Genomic DNA, 10430 nt, shown 5'->3' on the forward strand with positions numbered 1-10430 from the left:
TGACTCTCTGCCCCCCACCCCTCCCTGCGGACCCCAGCCGGCTTCACCCACCTCTGGAGCCAAACAAGCAAACAAAATACAAGACAGAAGAGACTTCTGGTTTCAAGAGATTTTCATTCTAGTGGGAAACTGTATTAGTCAGAGGCGGGGTGTGTGTGTGTGTGGGGGGTAACCTGTAACAAAAGTGCACGCCCACGCCTGCACGCGCGCACACTCTCGGGCACCTGTTGTCGGTAGCTTAGCACAGTAAAAACTCATAGAGCTCAGCATCTCATAGCCCAATTCAGGTTGGTAAGAGGAGAGGAATTCTGCTCCAGGCGGCCCTTCCTGGTCGGGCTACTTCCACATTCCTCTGGGCCCGCAGAGCCCTCTGCGTTCAGCCCGCAGAGGGGAAGGAGATGATCCCGGGGACCTCACGGCGAGTTTTTACGGCCAAGCCTGCAAGGGGCGCGCACCACCTTACCTACATCGCATCCACAAGACTGGGGCAGTGGCCGCCCCCAGCTGCAAAGGAGGTTGGGAAGTGTAGCTGGGTGGAAAAGGAAAGAAAAAGAAACCGAGTTTGGGGAACCCTAAAAGCCGCTACTGTAGGGACGAAGAAGAAACAGGAAATACAATCCGGGGTGGTAAGTGCTGTTCTATGGGGAGGTAGACAGTGCTTGGTAATAGACAGGAAATACACCTAACCCAGCCTGCATTTGGGCAAAGAGAATATCCAGAAGGAAATGATGCCTAAGCTGGGGGGGGGGGAGATTAATTTCTTTTTAGACTATGGTAACTGTCTGCTAATGAGATACCTCCCTGCATGAACGATTTGTTTAAACCCAAAAACATTTTTTCCCCCAAAGTAACTATTAGAAAATAATAAGCCCTTTCCTGGGTTGCTCTCATTCTTGCTTTAATAAGAACTAGCCTAGGGGTACCTGAGTGGCTCAGTTGGTTGGGTGACTGCCTTCAGCTCAGGTCATGATCCTGGAGTCCTGGGATCCAGTCCCACATCAGGCTCCCAGCTCCATGGGGAGGCTGCTTCTCGCTCTGACATCCCCTCTCATGCTCTCTCACTTTGTCTCTCTCTCAAATAAATAAATAAAATTAAATTAAAAAAAAAAAAGACAAAATAGCCTAATGTGGCCTTTGCTATTGACTGACTGCCCCAAAGCCACTCATTCCATCTTCCTTGATAAGAGATGCCTGTTTTCCTGATGCATCAAGCAGCAGTGTGTGCTAGGAGCGTGGGTTCCAGGAGATGGCCTGTAATTAGTCTAAGGCAACCACGGTAATCCAATTCACCGTTCATTCATTCAACCAATATTTAATGAGCTCCACCATGTGTTATTCTGTTCTAAGTGCTAGTTTCACCAATTGTAGGCATGGGGTGGTTGGAGCATGGGGCCCAATTCTAGATAATGAGGGGGAGGGGCAAGACTGCTGGGGGCTTCTGGGAAAAGGCTCTCCTCCCTGATAAGGTAAAATGAGAGTCATCTAAAGAAAAAACCAGGGTTATTCCTTCTTGAATTTGGAGGAAATTATGTGGGGTGTGATGCTTGGAACTGAAGCGGTGTCTTGCAACCGGGAGGAGATGGAGATGAGATCCCAGAGAGGATAACCTAGAGCTCTGGCCTAGTTAGGCGACTGAATTAGGCAAACCTGGAATCACCTACATTTTTTATATGAGACAAAAGAAAGTCTGATAAGCTACTTTCAGCTGGATATTTGGTCACTTACAGCCAGAAGCATTTAAGCAAATACATGTGATTTTGTTGTCATTGTTTGTTTTGGGTTAGAATGGGGAAATAGTTTAATAAATGAATGAAGAATCTTATATTTTTCATTTTCTTCTCAGCTGTGCTGTTTGATCACGGAGGAATTTCTATTATAGATATATTTCTGGATAAAAATCATCTTTTGTGGGGTGCCTGGATGGTTCAGTCAGTTAAGCATCTGACCTCTGATACCAGCTCAGGTCATGATCTCAGGGTCTAGAGTGGAGCCCTATATCGGTCTCCATGCTGGGTACGGAGCCCGCTTGGGATTCTCTTTCTCCCTCTCCCTCTGTCCCTCCCCACCCCGACTTGTACTCTCTCTCTCAAAAAAAAAAAAAAAAATTACCTTCCATGTTGATCACTTTGGCCCCTGCAGATACCCCACTGGAAGCAGATATGTTTGGAAGCAAAACCGTATTTTCTTTTAGGTCCCTACTTTGTGCCCTTTGGAGAACACTGCCAAATGAAAGGGGTTTTTGTTTCTGGTTTTTTGGGTTTGTTTTTTGTTTTGTTTTGTTTTTAAAGATTTTATTTATTTTACCTGACAGAGATTACAAGTAGACAGAGAGGCAGGCAGAGAGAGAGGAGGAAGCAGGCTCCCCGCTGAGCAGAGAGCCCAATGAGGGGCTCGATCCCAGGACCCTGGGATCATGAGCTGAGCCGAAGGCAGAGGCTTAACCCACTGAGCCACCCAGGTGCTCCTCTTTCTTTTCTTTTTAAAGATTTAATTTATTTGTCAGAGAGAGAGCATGCACACAAGCAAGGGGGGGCGCTGCAGAGGCAGAGGGAGAAGCAGGCTCCCCGCCGAGAAGAGAGCTCCCCGAGGAACTCAATGCCAGGACTCTGGGATCATGACCTAAGCTAAAGGCAGACGCTTAAGGGCTGAGCCACCCAGGCGCCCCTCTTTCTTTTCTTCCTTTTCTTTCTTTCCTACCCTCCCTCCTCCCTTTTCCCTCTCCTTCTTTCTTTTCATCTCTCCCTCCCTCCCTTTCTCTTTCTCTTTCTTCTCTCACCATAGAATGACGTGGGCTGCAAACAGTGTTCTTTGTGGCCTGTGGGATTTTGGGAGGCTTCCTGAATCTTGTTCAAACAGAAACCTGGCAAATTCCATCCTAATTCAGAGCTTCCTGGCTGAACTCCATGGAACTTCAGCTAAGGAATTAAGCTGGTAAGCCAGTGATATTTGAAATGAATAATGGAGATATTTGGGGATAAGCTTTAATTTTGGAATAAGTATGCCAGAGAGCTTTTCGCTAGAATGACCTGGCATCACAAATATTTGAGATGCCACTTGGCTTCTCACCTGATGGTGACGATGCCAATAAATGACAGTATCTTTCCCAGACTCTGTGAGATCTGGGTGCTAATGCCTGTTCGCTTTGACAATTATGCTGTTGATCCAAAAGGTCATCATCATCGTTTTGAGGCTTTCATATCTGCCCATTTTTTATGTCATTGGTTGTTTTGATTTATAGCTGTGATTTGAGGGAGAAGCTCTGTATTGGTCAGGGTACTGGCAGGAAATAGACAGCAGAGTGTACTGCAGATGATTCATGAAAGGGCCCTCCGAATATGTGAGAGTATTGTGGGAAACCCACAAGGGGGAGTTAGACATTAAGGCGAATACCAATTACTACTTCTAGGCTTGGAATGGGTCAAGGGAAGGGAGAGGTTATTGGAAAGTGAAGAGATCAATATCTTTGGGAGGGCCTCCTGCTAGAAGCTATGACCTTGCCTAGAAGAACATAGTGGCTGTCAAACCAGGACTCTAGATGGACAGAGACAGGGCAAAACTACACTGACATTACCCTACTCTTATCCTTGGATCTTGCTGCTAGTGAACATCATTGGGTAACTCAACCGGCAGTCAGAGGGAAGGGAGCTTGGTTGAGGCAATCTGTAAACGTCACCCTCCTTGGCCACAGAACAGGGTAGAAAAGGATAGAGAGTGGATCCGGAAGAGCAAATAGGATTGTCCGTTTGTGTGCCTTCACTTTCTTTGTCGATAACTTTAAAACCAGTTAATAGATAGGCAGGTCCTAGATCCATTCTTTAAAGCTACGAACTTTTATTGTTTATGATACAGGGGGCGCCTGGGTGGCTCAGTGGGTTAAGCCTCTGCCTTCAGCTCAGCTCATGATCTCAGGGTCCTGGGATCGAGCCCCACATCGAGCTCTTTGCTCAGCGGGGAGCCTGCTTTCCTCCCACTCTCTCTGCCTGCCTCTCTGCCTACTTGTGAGCTCTGTCAAATAATAAAATCTTTTTAAAAAATTTAAAAACAAAAAAGGCAGGCTAGGCTCTATAATGAGATCCCCAAACACTATGACTTTCTCAAAATAAAAGATTATTTCTCTATTGGGCTCCTTCCCGGAAAGGAGTCCAGGGCTGATGTGATGACTTGATGGTGTTCAGTGCTTTGGTAGATATTAGTTCTGTTGATAAAACATCTCCAGTCTTCCTTCTCTGCAAATAATGGAGGATTATACTTCTTTGCCCTGTTGGGGTTAGAGAGGGCCATGCAGTTTGCTTTAGCCTGTGAAATAGGAGTGTGGAGTGTGCCACAGAAGCATTTAGTTGCCCACATTTCCCCTTTCACTGAGATTTGCAAGGAAGCACTATTACTATGAAGGACAGCCATACTGAAAAGACTCTCAGAGCTTTAGCAGATTTGTGGGAGAAATAGAGAAATAAAGCATGCTTTAAAAAAAAATTTTTTTTAATTAACATATAATGTATTATTAGCCACAGGGGTACAGGTCTGTGAATCACCAGGTTTACACACTTCACAGCACTCACCATACCACGTACCGTCCCCAATGTCCGTAACCCAACCACCCTCTCCCTACCCCTCTCCCCCTGGCACCCCTCAGTTTGTTTTGTGAGATTAAGAGTCTCTTATGGTTTGTCTCCCTCCTGATCCCATCTTGTTTCATTTATTCATAAAGTGTGCTTTTAAGCCACTGGTTGGAGGTCGATTGTTCATGCAGCTAAACCTGATATTTTTGAAGAATACAGAGACCCGGGCTCCTTCCGTTCTGTTACCCTCCAATCCCTAAGGTATTGCTGTCATTTACATGATCACGACAACTCATTATCATAGTCCTCTTCTAGTTCAGGGGAAGTGGGATGAGAAACAAGAGGGCACATTATTCTTTTTAGAGGCATGACCCACAAGTAGCATACGTCACTTCCTCAGCCACACCTAGTACTTTAGTTCTCTATTGCGGCAAGACCAGTTATCCCAAAGCTTGGGAGATTCGAACAGCAAACATTTATAAGGGGCAGCTTAGCTGGGTAGGTTACATCTCAAGGGCTGCTGTTATCTGAAGGCTTAACAGGGGCTGGTGGATGCACTTCCAAGCTCACTCACATGGTTGGAGGCAGACCTCTGTCCTTACTGGCTGTTGTCGGGAGGCGTTTGTTGTTTGCCATGTGGGCATCTCCCTAGGGCTGCTCGCCATGGCAGCTGGCTTCCCCCAGAAGGAAGACGATCCCAAAGAGAGACAGAGACAGAGAAGCTGCAGTGTCTTTTAACCTCATTTCAGAACTGACCCATCATCATTTGTTTCTTTACTGGCCACACAGACCAATCCTAGTACAGTGTGGGGAGGGACTATGGGAAGGTGTGAACAGCAGGAGGTAGACATCACTGGAGGCATCTTGGAGGCTAAAATACCTCACTGGAAGAGAGGTGAGAAAAGCTAGTCTTCAGCTGGGCAACCATCCCCTCAGATAAAACTATAGGAAGAAGCTGAGAAGGGCTGAGGGGACACATAGAATTCTCTGCCCTTGCCTCTAGTCACACAAATATACATGTGCACTCTCTTTCTCATACATGAATATACATTCTATATCCTAAAAAGATTCTAGGCTTCTGAATTATAGTTCACAGCTGTGGCCCAGAGGGTTCTCATCCTTAGGGTCTCTATCCCCAGAAACTTGCCTTCTTCACTCCCAGACAATGCCAGATTCCCATATAAAATACTTTCAAAGAAAGGAATGGAGAGCAGGAGCTTCCGTCTGGAGGAAAGAGTAAGAAAATCCTTCCCGGGGCAGCTGGGTGGTTCATTCAGTTAAGTGACTGACTCTTGATTTCCGCTCCGGTCATGATCACGGGGTTGTGAGATTGAGCCCCAGGTTGGGTTCTCTGCTCAGCAGGGAGTCTGCTTGGGATTCTCTCTCTCCCTCTCCCCCTGCTCATATCCTTTCTCTTTCTGTTTATAGAAAAAAGAAGAAGAAAAAGAAAACCCTTCTGCATTGCTAATCTGGAACTCCAAGGATGAGTCATATGAACTATGAGGCAATTTACCATCATATGTAAGGAGTTGGATGAGTTGCATAAATTGAGATTCAAATCTAATGTTTCTTATGTTTTTCTAAATTAAGGTGGTAAACTCTTACAAGAAGCCACATCAAAATCTATATTGACAGGCGCATATCCCCAGTGTAACAGTGCTTAAGTACTTTTAAGCATACAAAATGATGGTGAAGGAGAAGGGAGATCTCTAGAAGCTTCTACTTCTTCATGCCTGTAATCATTTATGTAGAGCACAGCAGCATATCCCCAGGCTTCATCAAACCCCCAAATCTCGTTCTTTCCTGCCAACAGAAGCAGTGGCTGATGTCCCAGATCTTTGCCCGACTTACATCCACTTCACCATCTCTCAGTACTTCCATCATGGGAAAAGAATGTGACGGTTCAGATTATTTTTCTTATCAGCATTGTTATGGCTAGATACTTTGGCATTGAATTTGGGCAAGGATATAGTTGAAAGTGTTTTAAAATGACCTTTTAGTGGACAGTGGACTCTGGGGAGCAAAGTTCTACATGGAGATGGCAAGGGTTAAGAGACAAGAACAAAATGTCACCCACGACATTTTGTCAGTTCAAAAAGTATGTCTTTAATGTCCATAAATTACCTACTTGTCATCTTGTCCTTTAATGTGCAAAACTAATTTTTTTCTTGAGTCTCCATCAATTGAGAAAAATCTGATACTCTGTCCAATTATTTTCAAGGTTTGTTGGCCTGTAAATTCCTGGGTTTTTTTTTTTCTCTCTTTTTTCAAAATTTGGCTTGGATTCCCTGCTTCTCCTAGATTCTTTTTTTTTTTTGTCTTTTAATTCTTATTAGGTTTTTTTTTTTTTAAGATTTTATTGATCTATTGATATATATGACAGAGAGAGACAGTGAGAGAGTGGAGGAGTAGGAGAAGACGGAGAAGCAGCCTTCCTACTGAGCAGGGAGCCTGAGCTGGGGCTGGATCCCAGAACTCTGGGATCACGACCCAAGCCAAAGGCAGACGCTTAATAATTGAGCCACCTGGGCGCCCCAGTCCTGGATTCTTAATTACTCTAGTAGCTGGTAGTCTTCCTTCTGTGCACTTGTCTCTTCTTTTCTTTACTCTGACATTAGTCAGGCTCCTTGTGCTGCCAATAACAGATACACAGTAAGAAGAGAATTTCTTGGTTCACAGAGCCTGGATGACTGGGGTAGCCCAAGGGAAGAGTGAGAACCGGGGCCTCCGGACCTGACCTCACTTCCTCTGCTTCTCTTTGAAACCCCATCTCTGCCCGGCTTCATTCTCTTCCACGGCAGAGTGCCCTTCTCTGCGTGGTTGGGTAGAAGGCTGCCTGCAACGCCAGCCCTCTTCCTCCTAACTCTCCATGCAAACGCACAGTAGAGAATTACCCCACCAGTTCCAACTGGGAAAACTCTGGTGCAGGACTTTGCCCACATGAGGTCAAGAGCCCTTGCCTTGTTTCAGTCCCTGTGTGTGCAGGGAGATGGCACTGTGATTGGCCAGCGGGGGTCCTGGGTGGGGAGCGTGGGGGGCTCTAACTGCTCTACCAGGACAAAGTGGGAGGAGTTCCCCAAAGGAAAAGGGATGCTGTCACCCCATTACAAGAAGAGAGCAGACGGAAACACACTTTTCTTCAGTCCGCCGTGTGCCAGAAACGCGCCTCCAGCAGTTTCTTCCCCATCCCCTGAAGGATCACCAAGGCAGGGCTTTTGTGGACTAAAGCTTTCCTAAAAGTTGAAGATTTCTTCAATTGTGCCTACAGAAGGAAGCCTCCGGAAAAGCCCCAAAGTACAGGATTCACAGAGCTTCCGGGAGATTCTGGGAAGTGTGTGGTGCCCACAATGGGCATGGAAGCCCAGCGTATCTTCCACGAACCAAATCCTCTACAATAGACTGGTCATCCAGGGAGTAAACTGTTTTCCTGAATTCTGGGAACTGTTCTAGCCACTTAATCACACCCAAGGAGGGGGTCCTGGGAACTTTTTGATATAAAACCTCAAAAGCACGCCACCCTTCAATATATTACACTGCTTACCTCTGGGTAGTGGGGTCATGGGTAATTTTTATGGGTTTTGTTGGGTTTATTGTTTCTCTTTTTTGCTTATCTCTATTTCTGCAATTAATAAATGAAACTGGCTCAAGGCAAGTCAGGAGAAGCAGAGCCTGCTGTCTCCGTCCTCTTTAGGGAGAAATGTGAACCCCCTCGCTGAACTCTCCTACCTCCTCACCACCAGCCAGCCCTTCATCCTAAGCCTCTGCGGCAGGACCCCATCACACGACCACCACAGTCTACAGTGAGGATGGAAAAAGGAGTATTTCAGTGTTTTCAGCCTCTACAGTCTTGCTAGAGAAAGGTGGCCACAGAGGAAGGGGCCGGGCGCAATGATCAGTCTAGGCAGCCAGTACGTCTGCAACAGCAGAACCGGGACATCGGGGAAGGCAGAGGGATTGGACGATTGTTCTCGGTCTGGGGTGGGTGTTACCACTCTGGTGTGTGGCGCCGGGTGTCCAGAAGGGACTCCTGATCGTAAAACGTAGAGCTCTGGGCTTTCATTATGACTGCTGTCAGACATCACACACCGATCCCGGTCCCAGTCTCGTTAGTACTTTGCAGTGATAGTAATTATTATTCCTATTTACAAAGTGTTTTTTCCGAGGTAGGGTATTGCCATCCTCCTATTACAGTTGAAAAAGTCAACTCAGGAAGCTTAGTACGGGGAACGGATCCACAGGGGCAAGGAGGGCCCTGCAGCTGGCTGTGCCGTGCAGGACAGGACTGCTGCACCAGGAAGGCTGAAGACCCCCAGGTCCGCGAGGGCCTGCCACGGGGATGCCCTGGCCACCAAGGCCTGAGACGAGCTCCAAGGCCACCCATCCTGTGTGCTGCATCCTACGGCGACGAGCCTGCGCGAGTCAGGCTGGGGGAGGCTCATCGTGTCGAACACCAGATGCTCCTAACGGAGGCTGATGGCGAGGCCCCGCTGGGGGACTGGGTGGGCTTCTGGGAGCCGTGCCAGGAAACTGAAGACGGGGGTGGAGGGTGTTGTTGTGCGCTAGTGAAGGACGCGGCAAAGACTCAGCCCAGGACATCGTGAAGGAAAGTACTCCTTCTTCAAAGGCAAGAAATGAATAAATAAAAACTTGGCACTGGTTTAAACAAACTAGTTAGTTAATTAAAAGGACACAGAATCTCATTTTGTCCCAGCGTGGGCCAGTCAAGGACTCTTGACTCTTGGGCCTGAGCAGCACAGGAAGCGATGCGTCTATCACACACTGTACTTCTCAGTCCCAGGGCACACTCTCTGCCCAGCTCTTCAGCTCATCTGAGCTGGGCGGTTTGTTCTCGAAACATGTCTCTGGTGTGCTAGGAAGACGTCTGAGCGTCTGAGACCTGGTTTACCATCTCTCTCAGGCCCTGACATGGGTACATCACTGTGCTCTGCATCTGCTTCGCCCACAGTTACGTTTCTCCGTTAGCCAGGGTCTATGAAAGTGCCTTGGAACGAAGAATGTTCTCTCTCTGTAGGTATCTCTTATGTGCACACATTCCTACCTCATCTCTACCTTTCCCCTTTTTCTTTCTTTTCCTCCCTCCCTTCCTCCCTTCTTTCCAGAAAGTGATGTCAGCATCCAGCAGTGGTGCTGGGAAATGCTCAGGATACCACTTTCTAGGTTGCAGGGGAGCCTGTAGGGGGACATTATTCGTCCAGACCCTGGGTCAATGTGTGTTATTCCCAGAAGAAATGTTTTAAGGTACAGGGAGAGGAAATTTGCCAAGGATGTTTAATGGGTTCTTGTAAACATTTGTATTCTGAATAACTGTTAGTGTTTCTTATTCTGGACTCTTTATTTTAAAGATCTAAAAAAAGTTGTGCCTGCCTTGTAGGTCGGAGTCGGAAGTGTAGACCAGTGATGGGGCGCCTCGGGGGCTCAGGCAGTTAAGCGTTGGACTCTTGATCCCAACTGAGGTCTTGATCTCAGCATCCTGAGTTCAAGCCCCACACTGGGCTCCATGCTGGGTGTGGATCCTACTTAAAAAAAAAAAAAAGTACAGACCAGTGTCATTCCAGGGAGGGTTGGCAGACACCGCTAGGGGCCTTTCTAATATCCATCCTCCTTCTTTCTTTTCTTTTTTTTTTGAAATTTTATTTATTTGAGAGAGAGAGAGCCAGAGAGAGCACAAGTGAGCACAGGGTGGGGGAGGGACAGGGGAGAGCGAGAAGCAGACTCCCCACTGAGCGGGGAGCCCCACCTGAGGCTCCATCCCAGGGCAACGGGGTCATGGCCTGAGCCAAAGGTAGATGTTTAACCAACTGAGCTCCCCAGGTGCCCCTCTCCCCTTCTTTCTTACTAACAGAACCCTGA

Source organism: Mustela putorius, unplaced genomic scaffold (assembly GCF_011764305.1).
Source record: "Mustela putorius furo isolate JIRA1106 unplaced genomic scaffold, ASM1176430v1.1 tig00000430_pilon_pilon_pilon, whole genome shotgun sequence".
Taxonomy (NCBI): domain Eukaryota; kingdom Metazoa; phylum Chordata; class Mammalia; order Carnivora; family Mustelidae; genus Mustela; species Mustela putorius.